Source organism: Salvelinus alpinus, chromosome 5 (assembly GCF_045679555.1).
Source record: "Salvelinus alpinus chromosome 5, SLU_Salpinus.1, whole genome shotgun sequence".
Taxonomy (NCBI): domain Eukaryota; kingdom Metazoa; phylum Chordata; class Actinopteri; order Salmoniformes; family Salmonidae; genus Salvelinus; species Salvelinus alpinus.
The window spans coordinates 54,104,006-54,116,890 of record NC_092090.1 but is presented as its reverse complement, the minus strand read 5'-3'; positions in this window follow the sequence as shown (position 1 = coordinate 54,116,890).

The following is a 12,885-nucleotide window of genomic DNA, read 5'->3' as shown; positions in this document are numbered from 1 at the left end:
TGGGAAGTGTGGTTGCAGGTTCACCTTAGTCATCTAAAGCTTATTATTTTAGGGTGTTGCTATAGTCCACCAAGTGTTTACAGATCATGTGTGTGAAATGCTTGATAGTGTATGTGATGTAAACAGAGAGGTCAACTTTCTTGGGGACCTGAATATTGACTGTTTTTCTCACTGTCTGATGAAGCTTCTCACTTAACTAGTGCCTATAATCTGGTTCAGGTTGTTAAACAAATTCAAGGAAACTAACAGTATTATACAGAGCCATAATTGCATGGAAGTCCCATCTCATATAGTGCAAGTAAACAGCAATTTATTTTATTTATTTTACGAATAAAGCAACACCTCACGGCAAAACGCCTCTTGCCCATGTGTCCTACTTGTGTGCATGTACTGACATGTATGTATAACTGATAGATGCGCATGCACACACACATGCACACTACATGTTAATGCTTTTAAATGTATGTAAATTGTAAAGTCTAGTGTATTTTTCGTTATGTAGGACCCCAGTAAGACTAGATGTTGCCTTTATCATCGGCTAATGGAGATCATAATAAAATACATAAGGCTACTGTGTGCGCCCTAGCTGGCAAAATCAATGCCATAACCAATTGCGTTACCACTAAGACCAGCTTTTGGTCGGTCTTAAATATCCCTAGTTGCGCTGACTGAAATTGGCATATTGGCACATGTGTTTAAGGACATACCTCATATTTCCACCCCTACTACCTCAACACAAGCTAACTGATGTTAGACAGGTAAATTGCCAAACCTGGCGTAAGGAGTGGAAAATGCCAGTGCGCAAACTAAAGTACGTTTGACACTTGCGCCTCCTTCCCACCAGCCAAAAATAGAGCCCTTAGAGCAGAGATGGGCAACATGCCCGCATTTTGTAGACCCGTGGATCAATTTCTCCCCAAAGTATGTGTGTATATATATATATACACTGCTCAAAAAAATAAAGGGAACACTTAGACAACACAATGTAACTCCAAGTCAATCACACTTCTGTGAAATCAAACTGTCCACTTAGGAAGCAACACTGTTTGACAATAAATTTCACATGCTGTTGTGCAAATGGAATAGACAAAAGGTGGAAATTATAGGCAATTAGCAAGACACCCCCAATAAAGGAGTGATTCTGCAGATGGTGACCACAGACCACTTCTCAGTTCCTATGCTTCCTGGCTGATGTTTTGGTCACTTTTGAATGCTGGCGGTGCTCTCACTCTAGTGGTAGCATGAGACGGAGTCTACAACCCACACAAGTGGCTCAGGTAGTGCAGCTCAGCCAGGATGGCACATCAATGCGAGCTGTGGCAAGAAGGTTTGCTGTGTCTGTCAGCGTAGTGTCCAGAGCACGGAGGCGCTACCAGGAGACAGGCCAGTACATCAGGAGACGTGGAGGAGGCCGTAGGAGGGCAACAACCCAGCAGCAGGACCGCTACCTCCGCCTTTGTGCAAGGAGGAGCACTGCCAGAGCCCTGCAAAATGACCTCCAGCAGGCCACAAATGTTCATGTGTCAGCATATGGTCTCACAAGGGCTCTGAGGATCTCATCTCGGTACCTAATGGCAGTCAGGCTACCTCTGGCGAGCACATGGAGGGCTGTGCGGCCCCACAAAGAAATGCCACCCCACACCATGACTGACCCACCGCCAAACCGGTCATGCTGGAGGATGTTGCAGGCAGCAGAACGTTCTCCACGGCGTCTCCAGACTCTGTCACGTCTGTCACATGTGCTCATGTGCTCAGTGTGAACCTGCTTTCATCTGTGAAGAGCACAGGGCGCCAGTGGCGAATTTGCCAATCTTGGTGTTCTCTGGCAAATGCCAAACGTCCTGCACGGTGTTGGGCTGTAAGCACAACCCCCACCTGTGAACGTCGGGCCCTCATACCACCCTCATGGAGTCTGTTTCTGACCGTTTGAGCAGACACATGCACATTTGTGGCCTGCTGGAGGTCATTTTGCAGGGCTCTGGCAGTGCTCCTCCTTGCACAAAGGCGGAGGTAGCGGTCCTGCTGCTGGGTTGTTGCCCTCCTACGGCCTCCTCCACGTCTCCTGATGTACTGGCCTGTCTCCTGGTAGCGCCTCCATGCTCTGGACACTACGCTGACAGACACAGCAAACCTTCTTGCCACAGCTCGCATTGATGTGCCATCCTGGCTGAGCTGCACTACCTGAGCCACTTGTGTGGGTTGTAGACTCCGTCTCATGCTACCACTAGAGTGAGAGCACCGCCAGCATTCAAAAGTGACCAAAACATCAGCCAGGAAGCATAGGAACTGAGAAGTGGTCTGTGGTCACCATCTGCAGAATCACTCCTTTATTGGGGGTGTCTTGCTAATTGCCTATAATTTCCACCTTTTGTCTATTCCATTTGCACAACAGCATGTGAAATTTGTTGTCAATCAGTGTTGCTTCCTAAGTGGACAGTTTGATTTCACAGAAGTGTGATTGACTTGGAGTTACATTGTGTTGTTTAAGTGTTCCCTTTATTTTTTTGAGCAGTGTATATATATATATAATACACAGTTGAAGTTGGAAGTTTACATCCACACATTACACAACTATAGTTTTGGCAAGTCGGTTAGGACATCTACTTTGTGCATGACACAAGTAATTTTCCCAACAATTGTTTACATTATTTCACTTATAGTTCACTGTATCACAATTCCAGTGGGTCAGAAGTTTACATACACTAAGTTGACTGTGCCTTAAACAGCTTGGACAATCCCAGAAAATTGTCATGGCTTTAGAAGCTTCTGATAGGCTAATTAACATAATTTGAGTGAATTGGAGGTGTATCTGTGGATGTATTTCAAGGCCTACCTTCAAACTCAGTGTCTCTTTGCTTGACATCATGAGAAAATCAAAAGAAATCAGCCAAGACCTCAGAAAAAAATTGGAGACCTCCACAAGTTTGGTTCATCCTTGGGAGCAATTTCCAAACGCCTGAAGGTACCAAGTTCATCTGTACAAACAATAGCACGTAAGTAAAAACTCCATGGCACCACACAGCCATCATACCGCTCAGGAAGGAGACGCATTCTGTCTCCTAGAGATGAATGTACTTTGGTGCAAAAAGTGCAAATCAATCCCAGAACAGCGGCAAAGGACCTTGTGAAGATGCTGGAGGAAACGGGTACAAAAGTATCTATATCCACAGTAAAACAAGTCCTATATCGACATAACCTGAAAGGCCGCTTAGCAAGGAAGAAGCCACTGCTCCAAAACCGTCATGAAAAAGCCAGACTACGGTTTGCAACTGCACATGGGGACAAAGATCATACTTTTTGGAGAAATGTCCTCTGGTCTGATGAAACAAAAATAGAACTGTTTGGCCATAATGACCATCGTTATGTTTGGAGGAAAAAGGAGGATGCTGGCAAGCCGAAGAACACCATCCCAAACGTGAAGCACGGGGGTGGCAGCATCATGTTGTGGGGGTGCTTTGCTGCAGGAGGTACTGGTGCACTTCACAAAATAGATGGCATCATGAGGAACGAAAATTATGTGGATATGTTGAAGCAACATCTCAAGACATCAGTCAGGAAGTTAAAGCTTGGTTGCAAATGGGTCTTCCAAATGGACAATGACCCCCAAGCATACTTCCAAAGTTGTGGCAAAATGGCTTAAGGACAACAAAGTCAAGGTATTGGAGTGGCCATCACAAAGCCCTGACCTCAATCCTATAGAACATTTTTGGGCACAACTGAAAAAGCGTGTGCGAGCAAGGAGGCCTACAAACCTGACTCAGTTACACCAGCTCTGTCAGGAGGAATGGGACATAATTTTACCCAACTTATTGTGGGAATCTTGTGGAGGGCTACCCAAAACGTTTGACCCAAGTTAAACAATTTAAAGGCAATGCTACCAAATAGTAATTGAGTGTATGTAAACTTCTGACCCACTGGGAATGTGATGAAAGAAGGAAAAGCTGAAATAAATCATTCTCTCTACTATTATTCTGACATTTCACATTCTTAAAATAAAGTTGTGATCCTAACTGACCTAAAACAGGGAATCTTTACTAGGATTAAATGTCAGGAATTGTGAAACTGAGTTTAAATGTATTTGGCGTGTTTAAGTGTATTAAGGTGTTTTAAATGTATTTACACCTTAATACACTTTAGTATTAAGGTGTATGTAAACTTCCGACTTCAACGGTATATACACACACATTCATACACGGTTAATTCGTAAAGTATTCAGACCCATCATCTTTTTCACATTTTGTTACGTGACAGCCTTATTCTAAAATGGATTAAATAAAAAATAATCCTCATTCTACGCACACTATCTCAAAATAAAGTGAAAACAGGTTTTTAGAAATAATAAATATATATAAACTCAGTCAGTGCATCAGCATTTTTTTTCTCTTGGAATGCCAAATCATTGACAGTCACTCAATTAGCCTGTCAGCTAACATCCAGCTATCTAATCATTTGTTACTTTTTTCTTTATTTTTGTAGGTATTTTTCTTAACTGCATTGTTGGTTAAGGGCTTGTAAGTAAGCATTTCACTGTAAAGTCTACATATGACATAAAATTAGATTTTATTCGATCTAAACATGTAGTAATCATGGTTGAATTACCGACCAGTGAACCCCCATTGATTTTTGTTAGTCATTCTCACTCTTGATGAGTTAAGATTTTTTGTGGCCCATCCATGCCTTAGCGTGCCCCCCCCCCCCCCCCCAAAAAAAAGGGGGGGGGGAAGCCAGTCCTGATTGAACCACTTCTGTCACAGGTACTTGGCAAGGTTACGCAGCAAGGAAGCATAACTCTAGATAGTGTATCTTTTGAGAATATTTTGGCATTAGCAAGTCCACTCCTTAGCTTGCTAAACTAACTAGAAGAACGAGGAGACGGTAGCTCAAGTTGAACCAGCAAACCAGGTTTTAATCCCCTCGAATGACCGGCTAACCACAGGTTAGGAGGGTTGCCAAAACAATAAAAGCAATTGGGCTCCCGAGTGGAGCAGCGGTCTAAGGCACTGCATCAGGCATCACTGCAGTCTTTGGTTCGAATCCAGGCTACATCACATCCGGCCATGATTGGGAGTCCCATAGGGTGGCGCACAATTGGCCCAGCGTCGTCCAGGTTTGGCTGGGGTAGGCCGTCATTGTAAATAAGAATTTGTTCTTCACTAACTTGCCTAGTTAAATAAAGGTTAAATTAAAAAATTAAAAATAAATCTAGTCTTAATTTGGTGGAAATCAGGAGATGTTATTGTGGTCTGACTCGCTCTGACCCCCCCAAACCCCCAAAACTAGTACCCTACTATCAGCTATCTGAACTAGGGGCAACTCCTCTCCCCATACTTTACCCATGAGCCCCCCACATGACAGAGCAAGAGTGTCACTATAATATGTAAGTCTGTTTGTTCTTACCTTTCCACGTAAGAGAAGATGTACTTTATTGTCCATTAACTTGCAGAGAACGAACGTTTGTCTTTATGCAACCCAACCCTCCCGAGACACACACACACACCGAGCTGGAGCAATTGTAAGGGGTTAAGTGCCTTGCTCAAGGGTACAATGGCATCAGGCCTCCAGTTGCCGGCTAACTCCGCACCAGAATTTCTCAACTGAGCTTGGATTCGAACCTCCTCTAAACGCTAGGCTATATGCTGCCCATGCCCCTGTCTCTGATCCATTGACGTAAACAAGCAACTTAAACGCGCTGCATGGTCTATCCGATGTCTGCATTGGCCGTGCAGGATTTACGGTCATATGGCCTCTGCAGAAGTCAGGGCATTCATACTTCTTGCGCTTTGCAGCGCAGAGCTGTTGTGAAGGAAGTTGTCTAGGAAGTGAGTTTGTGTTTATACAGGATCTCCTGCCCTCACCGTCAACCAATCATGTCAATGCGGAGCTATACGGAGCCCTCCGCATTGTTACAAAATTTTCGAGGCATACGGAGATGCGGTAAGGAGTTAAATGTAAACTCTGCGTGCCTCCAGAGGCTCCGCAATTGCGTCACACCATCCATACGGCACCTCCGACCATGTTTTCGTATCAAGCATAAATTGGCTCTTAGATCATGTTTACACAGGTGTTTGACAACCGCACAACTCCCTTGTGGATGCAACAGCTTGCAACCAATGTCAAGCTTGCAAACAAGGATAGAACTAACAGAAAAGGCATATGAATTGGATCGGGAAAGTGCTGGCACAACCCAACACACAAGTGACAGAAAGATCAGTACAGTGTTGATGGCACTCACTCTCCCAGCCAGTTTGTGAGGTGTATGGGAGACAGACAAGCAAGCAACTACAAATATAATATTGGGGTCTGTGTATCTCTGTGAAGAAAGATACCCACCCCTTTGTTCATAAGCTGTAGGTCTATGCCTAAATGTCCAACTATTTTGTTTTTTCAAGTTTGACTCCACTTATCCAATGATGATGTAGTCCTAAAATACAGCAGAAGATATTGCAGCTTATCAGCATCACATTACACAAGCTTTCACTGAGGGCTAACATACATAGACTAAAATATTGATATGATGTGTAGAATACCATTATCCAATTCCTTTATCTTTTGAATCATATCCATCCAGAGTCTGCATAGACTACCGATCGGTTTCTGCTCCCTTGCCAACTCCTTATTGAATTGTCTTTGTCATGTTTGGCTTGACAATGACAATTGAGTTGGCAAAAGCACAAACCAATCTGGGACCAGGCTACCGGAGTAATACTGTACACTTGAATGGCTACACTTACTCAACCATGAACAACCAATAAAAATGGAGTGCGTTTTTGACTCGCCGTATTGTTCTCCTGAACGGCCACCGTACTTTGGTTAAACGTTGTTATTACGGTAGCTCATGAACGTGAGCATGTTAGCGCGATAGCTAGCTAATAAACCCGAGTCGTATATAAATAAAAACGTATCGTTCTCCCAACACATTGGCGACGAGGATGGCTCCAGGCCCGTTTCTGCCTCACCCAGGCAATCCTGTCAGGATTGGATACTGTTGCCGGCGACAGGAAACGTGCTATCCTCCTACTGTACCAACACTAACACTACCTCGTAGAGAAGCGGCGCCGCATATTTCAGCACTTTGGGAAGACTAGCAGCTCTCAACTCACTTTTATTTTTATTTTGTAAAGACAACGACGTCAGGGAGCTGATTTGAAAGCACAGGCATGTAATTATTTTGGAGCAATACAAGATGAACTAATAAGAAATCAGCTGATTGAAAAAAAAAAAAAAAAAAAACCAGTTACAATGCTAATTTACTCACACTTGCTCTACAAATTGAGTCAGCCACTGAATGTGCTGCTGAAACACAAGCTTGCTAGTCTTAGGGAGCAGTCAGTATTGCTTGTCCCCACTCTAGAATCTAACTTCCACTTTTGGGTTTTACAATCTGTTTTGACAAATTTTCATAATTACAAATAGGGTTGCACATTTTGGGGAATATTCAGAGGTGGAAACTTTCGATGGGAATTAACGGAAATATATGCAAATTAATATTAATACCATTTAAATGATGTTTTTTGCATTGGATATATTTACCATATCATATGAAGACAGAAACATAAACCTTATACCTTATCATAAGTAGACATAATTGCAAATGATTACATCCTTCCAATAGAAATTTAAAAAACGATTTAGTTACAACTTGATCTTTAATTAAATGAGATGACACTTCACATGGGATGATTTCACTGAACAACAAAAGAAAGGGACTATTGAATGATCCCCAATGATCCATCGCATCTCCCAAAAACATTTAACATACATCTGTAAAATGATAGTCTAGAAACTAAAGCTTTGGTTGTCTTTGTCTCGGGCTTCCATGTCTTCTCCCTGGACCTCAATGTCCACCTCTTGAACATCAGACTCTAAGGCCTCATCTTCAATGTCACTTACCAAACTTGTTGAGGATGGCTTGTTGTCAGGCTCAAAAAGCCTCATTTGCCTGGATGGCCACCAATTTTTCAACCCTTGTATTGGTCAGGCTGTTGCGTGCGTGTTCCTAAACAAGGACCAGTTGCGCTCTGAGGCGGCTGATGTTGGTGGGATTTAGAGGATGATGGAGGCAACAGGGGAAAGAGCCTCAGATCCACAAAGTCCTTTCCACCAGGTGGCTGATGAGATATGTTGGCATGACTGCCATGTTGCATCTCCATCCCAAAGCCCTTGCTTGGAAGTAGTGATGCACCGATATGACATTTTTGGCCGACACCGATATCCAATATTTTCCTTACCAAAAACAACTATACCAATATTAAAAATGTTAGCGGCCTTTTAATCATTCTAGTACAGTTAAATAGTTAGACCGCAGCGTCCATGTGTGTGTTAAGACACTGCATCTCAGTCCCTGGTTCGAATCCAGGTTGCATCACATCCGTCCGTGATTGGGAGTCCCATAGGGCAACGCACAATTGGCCCAGGGTCATCCGTGCCATCATTGTACATTAGAATTTGTTCTTAACTGACTTGCCTAGTTAAATAATGGTTACACACACACACCAAAAAGTTATTTTGTTGGCATTTACATATGTCCCCATTACCAGGAAAACATAATCAAAACCCATATCTTTCACTTACTTGCTGTGCTGTTTGGTTGTTCAGTCGTTTCATTCTCAACCAGGATTTCTATGGAACGCCGTTTTGGTCTTGCGTGTCAAGAAAGATACGTCAAATAAGCTTTTTGACCAATCAGGACCAGAATATGACTGCACGTCACATTTAATGCATCAAAAATGTTTTACTTAGTTATTACACATTGATTACACTATCATTCTTATTTCATATGTCACAACGATTCATCGATACCTATGCTATGATGCTGGTAAAGTTGTCTCGCGCACCTACAGTGCTGGTCATTAAAAAAAAGCTAGCTAGCTCATGGATGCAAACAATGTTCTTCCACAAAAACATAGCAAATCGACATGTTTCAGTAGCTATAGTTTGCTAGCTAACTATATAGCTAGGTGTCATCTAAAATAACCCTAATTTATAAGACAGTTCTTATTTGATTAATGGTGGTCGGCCCCATCTATGTGAAGCTAGCCACAAGAAGTATTAGCTACAATATTAGACTTTGCGGTTAGCCTTAAATAAAAGTATGGCATTATTATACTATTTGTATTCATTTGCATGACTGTCAATGACACACTTTTATTTTGAAGGCAACCCACAAATTCCACTATTGTGCCTATCTTCACAACCCGGTCCGGTCGAGCTTCACCAGCCATATTTTGTTTGACCGCAACTTCTGGGGTAGCTAGCTTTTAGTTTGGTACCGAGCTAGCACCAATACAACGACTAGTAGAAACTGCAGTCATTTTCATTATTCTTAGCAATGATTTAGGAATCCTTGTAAGTATTAGCTAGGTTGCCACTTGTTGTTCGCCTATTGAAACTGAACTTCAGTTGATGAATATAAAAAGCTATCCAGCTACTTAACCCGGTTGCTCAAAACTAACGTTATAAGCAGCCAGCTAGCTTCCTCTGCTTTATTACCAAATCAAATTGTATTTGTCTCATACACATGGTTAGCAGATGTTAATGCGAGTGTAGCGAAATGCTTGTGCTTCTAGTTCCGACAATGCAGTAATAACCAACGAGTAATCTAACCTAACAATTCCACAACTACCTTATACACACAAGTGTAAAGGGATGAAGAATATGTACATAAAAATATATGAATGAGTGATGGTACAGAACGGCATAGGCAAGATGCAGTAGATGGTATCGAGTACAGTATATACATATGAGATGAGTAATGTAGGGTATGTAAACATATTAAGTGGCATTGTTTAAAGTGGCTAGTGATACATTTTTACATCAATTTTTCCATTATTAAAGTGGCTGGGGTTGAGTCAGTATGTTGGCAGCAGCCACTCGATGTTAGTGGTGGCTGTTTAACAGTCTGATGGCCTTGAGATAGAAGCTGTTTTTCAGTCTCTCGGTCCCTGCTTTGATGCACCTGTACTAACCTCGCCTTCTGGATGATAGCGGGGTGAACAGCTAGTGGCTCGGGTGGTTGTTGTCCTTGATGATCTTTATGGCCTTCCTGTGACATCGGGTGGTGTAGGTGTCCTGGAGGGCAGGTAGTTTGCCCCCGGTGATGCGTTGTGCAGACCTCACTACTAGAGGTCGACCGATTATGATTTTTCAACGCTGATACCGATTATTGGAGGACTAAAAAAGCCGATACCGATTAATCGGCCGATTTATAAAAAATAAAAATAAAGTTTTATATATCATACACACACACACATTTTTGTAATAATGACAATTGCAACAATACTGAATGAACAATGAACACTTTTATTTTAACTTAATATAATACATAAATACACACAGCTCTGAAGTGACAATGATACTGAAGAGTCTGCTTAGGAGACAAATACTCTCAACTGTTTGAATACAAATAGTTTAAGTTACCTGTGATGGAATGTTGAAAACAAAAACTGTCATTTCTATATGCAGGAAATCCTATTTTAATAATGGGCATGGTAAGAATTGACGACCAAAGTGCGAGTCATAATTCCCATGACACCTAGCAAAATCTGAAAAGCGGTTCCTTCATTTATTCCATAGGATATTTTTAGATTCACTTAAAATGAGGTCTGTGTTTCGTGTAGGCTTACACCACCTTGCTAATTTTATAACTGTGTAGATATCCATAGGACAAGGTAACTCTGATCAATATTGGCTAAATATAAGCGAAGATCATTTTTTTTGTAGAGTGGATTTATGAAAATATGTTGACAAACGTTACCTTATCCTAGTGAGATTTACACGGGTATCAAAACGTCGAGACGGTTTAAGCCTGCACGAAACACAGACCTTATTTGAAGTAGATCAAGACATTCTCTATGGAAGACATGAACGGTAAATTAACAAAGGAACCCCTTTCAAGTTCAGTCGCAAGTTATTACAGGAATTATAACGCGTCAACTATTTCTCTCTAAAGCATATACCTTTGACTAATCCGGAAACTATCACCTCGAAAACAAAACGTTTATTCCGTTCCGTATTTTATCTAACGGGTGGCATCCATGAGTCTAAATATTCCTGTTACATTGCACAACCTTCAATGTTATGTCATAATTACGTAAAATTCTGGCAAATTAGTTCGCAAAGAGCCAGGCGGCCCAAACTGTTGCATATACCCTGACTCTGCGTGCAATGAACGCAAGAGAAATGACACAATTTCACCTGGTTAATATTGCCTGCTAACCTGGATTTCTTTTAGCTAAATATGCAGGTTTAAAAATATATACTTGTGTATTGATTTTAAGAAAGACATTGATGTTTATGGTTAAGTACACATTGGAGCAATGACAGTCATTGATTGATTGTTTTTTATAAGATAAGTTTAATGCTAGCTAGCAATTTACCTTAGCTTACTGCATTCGCAGCACAGGCAGGCTCCTCGTGGAGTGCAATGTAATCAGTGTTAGAGCATTGGACTGGTTAACTGTAAGGTTGCAAGATTGTATCCCCCGAGTTGAAGGTTAAAAATCTGTCGTTCCGCCTAGGCCGTCATTGAAAATAAGAATGTGTTCTTAACTGACTTGCCTAGTTAAATAAAGATTAAATAAAAGGTGTAAAAAATATTTATATATATAAAAAAAATATATATATATTAAAGAAAAAAATAGAAAAAAAGAAGATTTTTTTTTGGCAAATCGGGCCCAAAAATACCGATTTCCGATTGTTATGAAAACTTGAAATCGGCCATTCCGATTAATCGGCCGACCGTTACTCACTACCCTCTGGAGAGCCTCACGGTTGTGGGCGGAGCAGTTGCCGTACCAGGTGGTGATACAGCCCAACAGGATGCTCTCGATTGTGCATCTGTAAAAGTTTGAGTGCTTTTGGTGACAAGCCGAATTTCTTCATCCCCTTGAGGTTGAAGAGGCTCTGCTGCGCCTTCTTCACCATGCTGTCTGTGTGGGTGGACCAATTCAGTTTGTCCGTGATGTGTACGCCGAGGAACTTAAAACTTACTACCCTCTCCACTACTGTCCGGTCGATGTGGATAGGGGGGTGCTCCCTCTACTGTTTCCTGAAGTCCACAATCATCTCCTTTGTTTTGTTGATGTTGAGTGTAAGGTTATTTTCCTGACACCACACTCCGAGGGCCCTCACCTCCTCCCTGTAGGCCGTCTCGTCGTTGTTGGTAATCAAGCCTACCACTGTAGTGGTTGTCTGCAAACTTGATGATTGAGTTGGAGGCGTGCATGGCCACACAGTCGTGGGTGAACAGGGAGTACAGGAGAGGGCTCAGAACACACCCTTGTGGGGCCCCAGTGTTGAGGATCAGCGGGGTGGAGATGTTGTTACCTACCCTCACCACCTGGGGGCGGCCCGTCAGGAAGTCCAGTACCCAGTTGCACAGGGCGGGGTCGAGACCCAGGGTCTCGAGCTTGATGACGAGTTTGGAGGGTACTATGGTGCTGAATGCTGAGCTGTAGTCAATGAATAGCATTCTCACATAGGTATTCCCCTTGTCCAGATGGATTAGGGCAGTGTGGTTGCGATTGCGTCGTCTGTGGACCTATTGGGACGGTAAGCAAATTGGAGTGGGTCTAGGGTGTCAGGTAGGGTGGAGGTGATATGGCCCTTGACTAGTCTCTCAAAGCACTTCATGATGACGGAATTGAGTGCTACCCTCCCGTTTAGCTCAGTTACCTTAGCTTTCTTGGGAACAGGAAAATGGTGGCCCTCTTGAAGCATGTGGGAACAGCAGACTGGGATAAGGATTGATTGAATATGTCCATAAACACACCATCCAGCTGGTCTGCGCATGCTCTGAGGACACGGCTGGGGATGCCGTCTGGGCCTGCAGCCTTGCGAGGGTTAACACGTTTAAATGTTTTACTCACGTCGGCTGCAGTGAAAGAG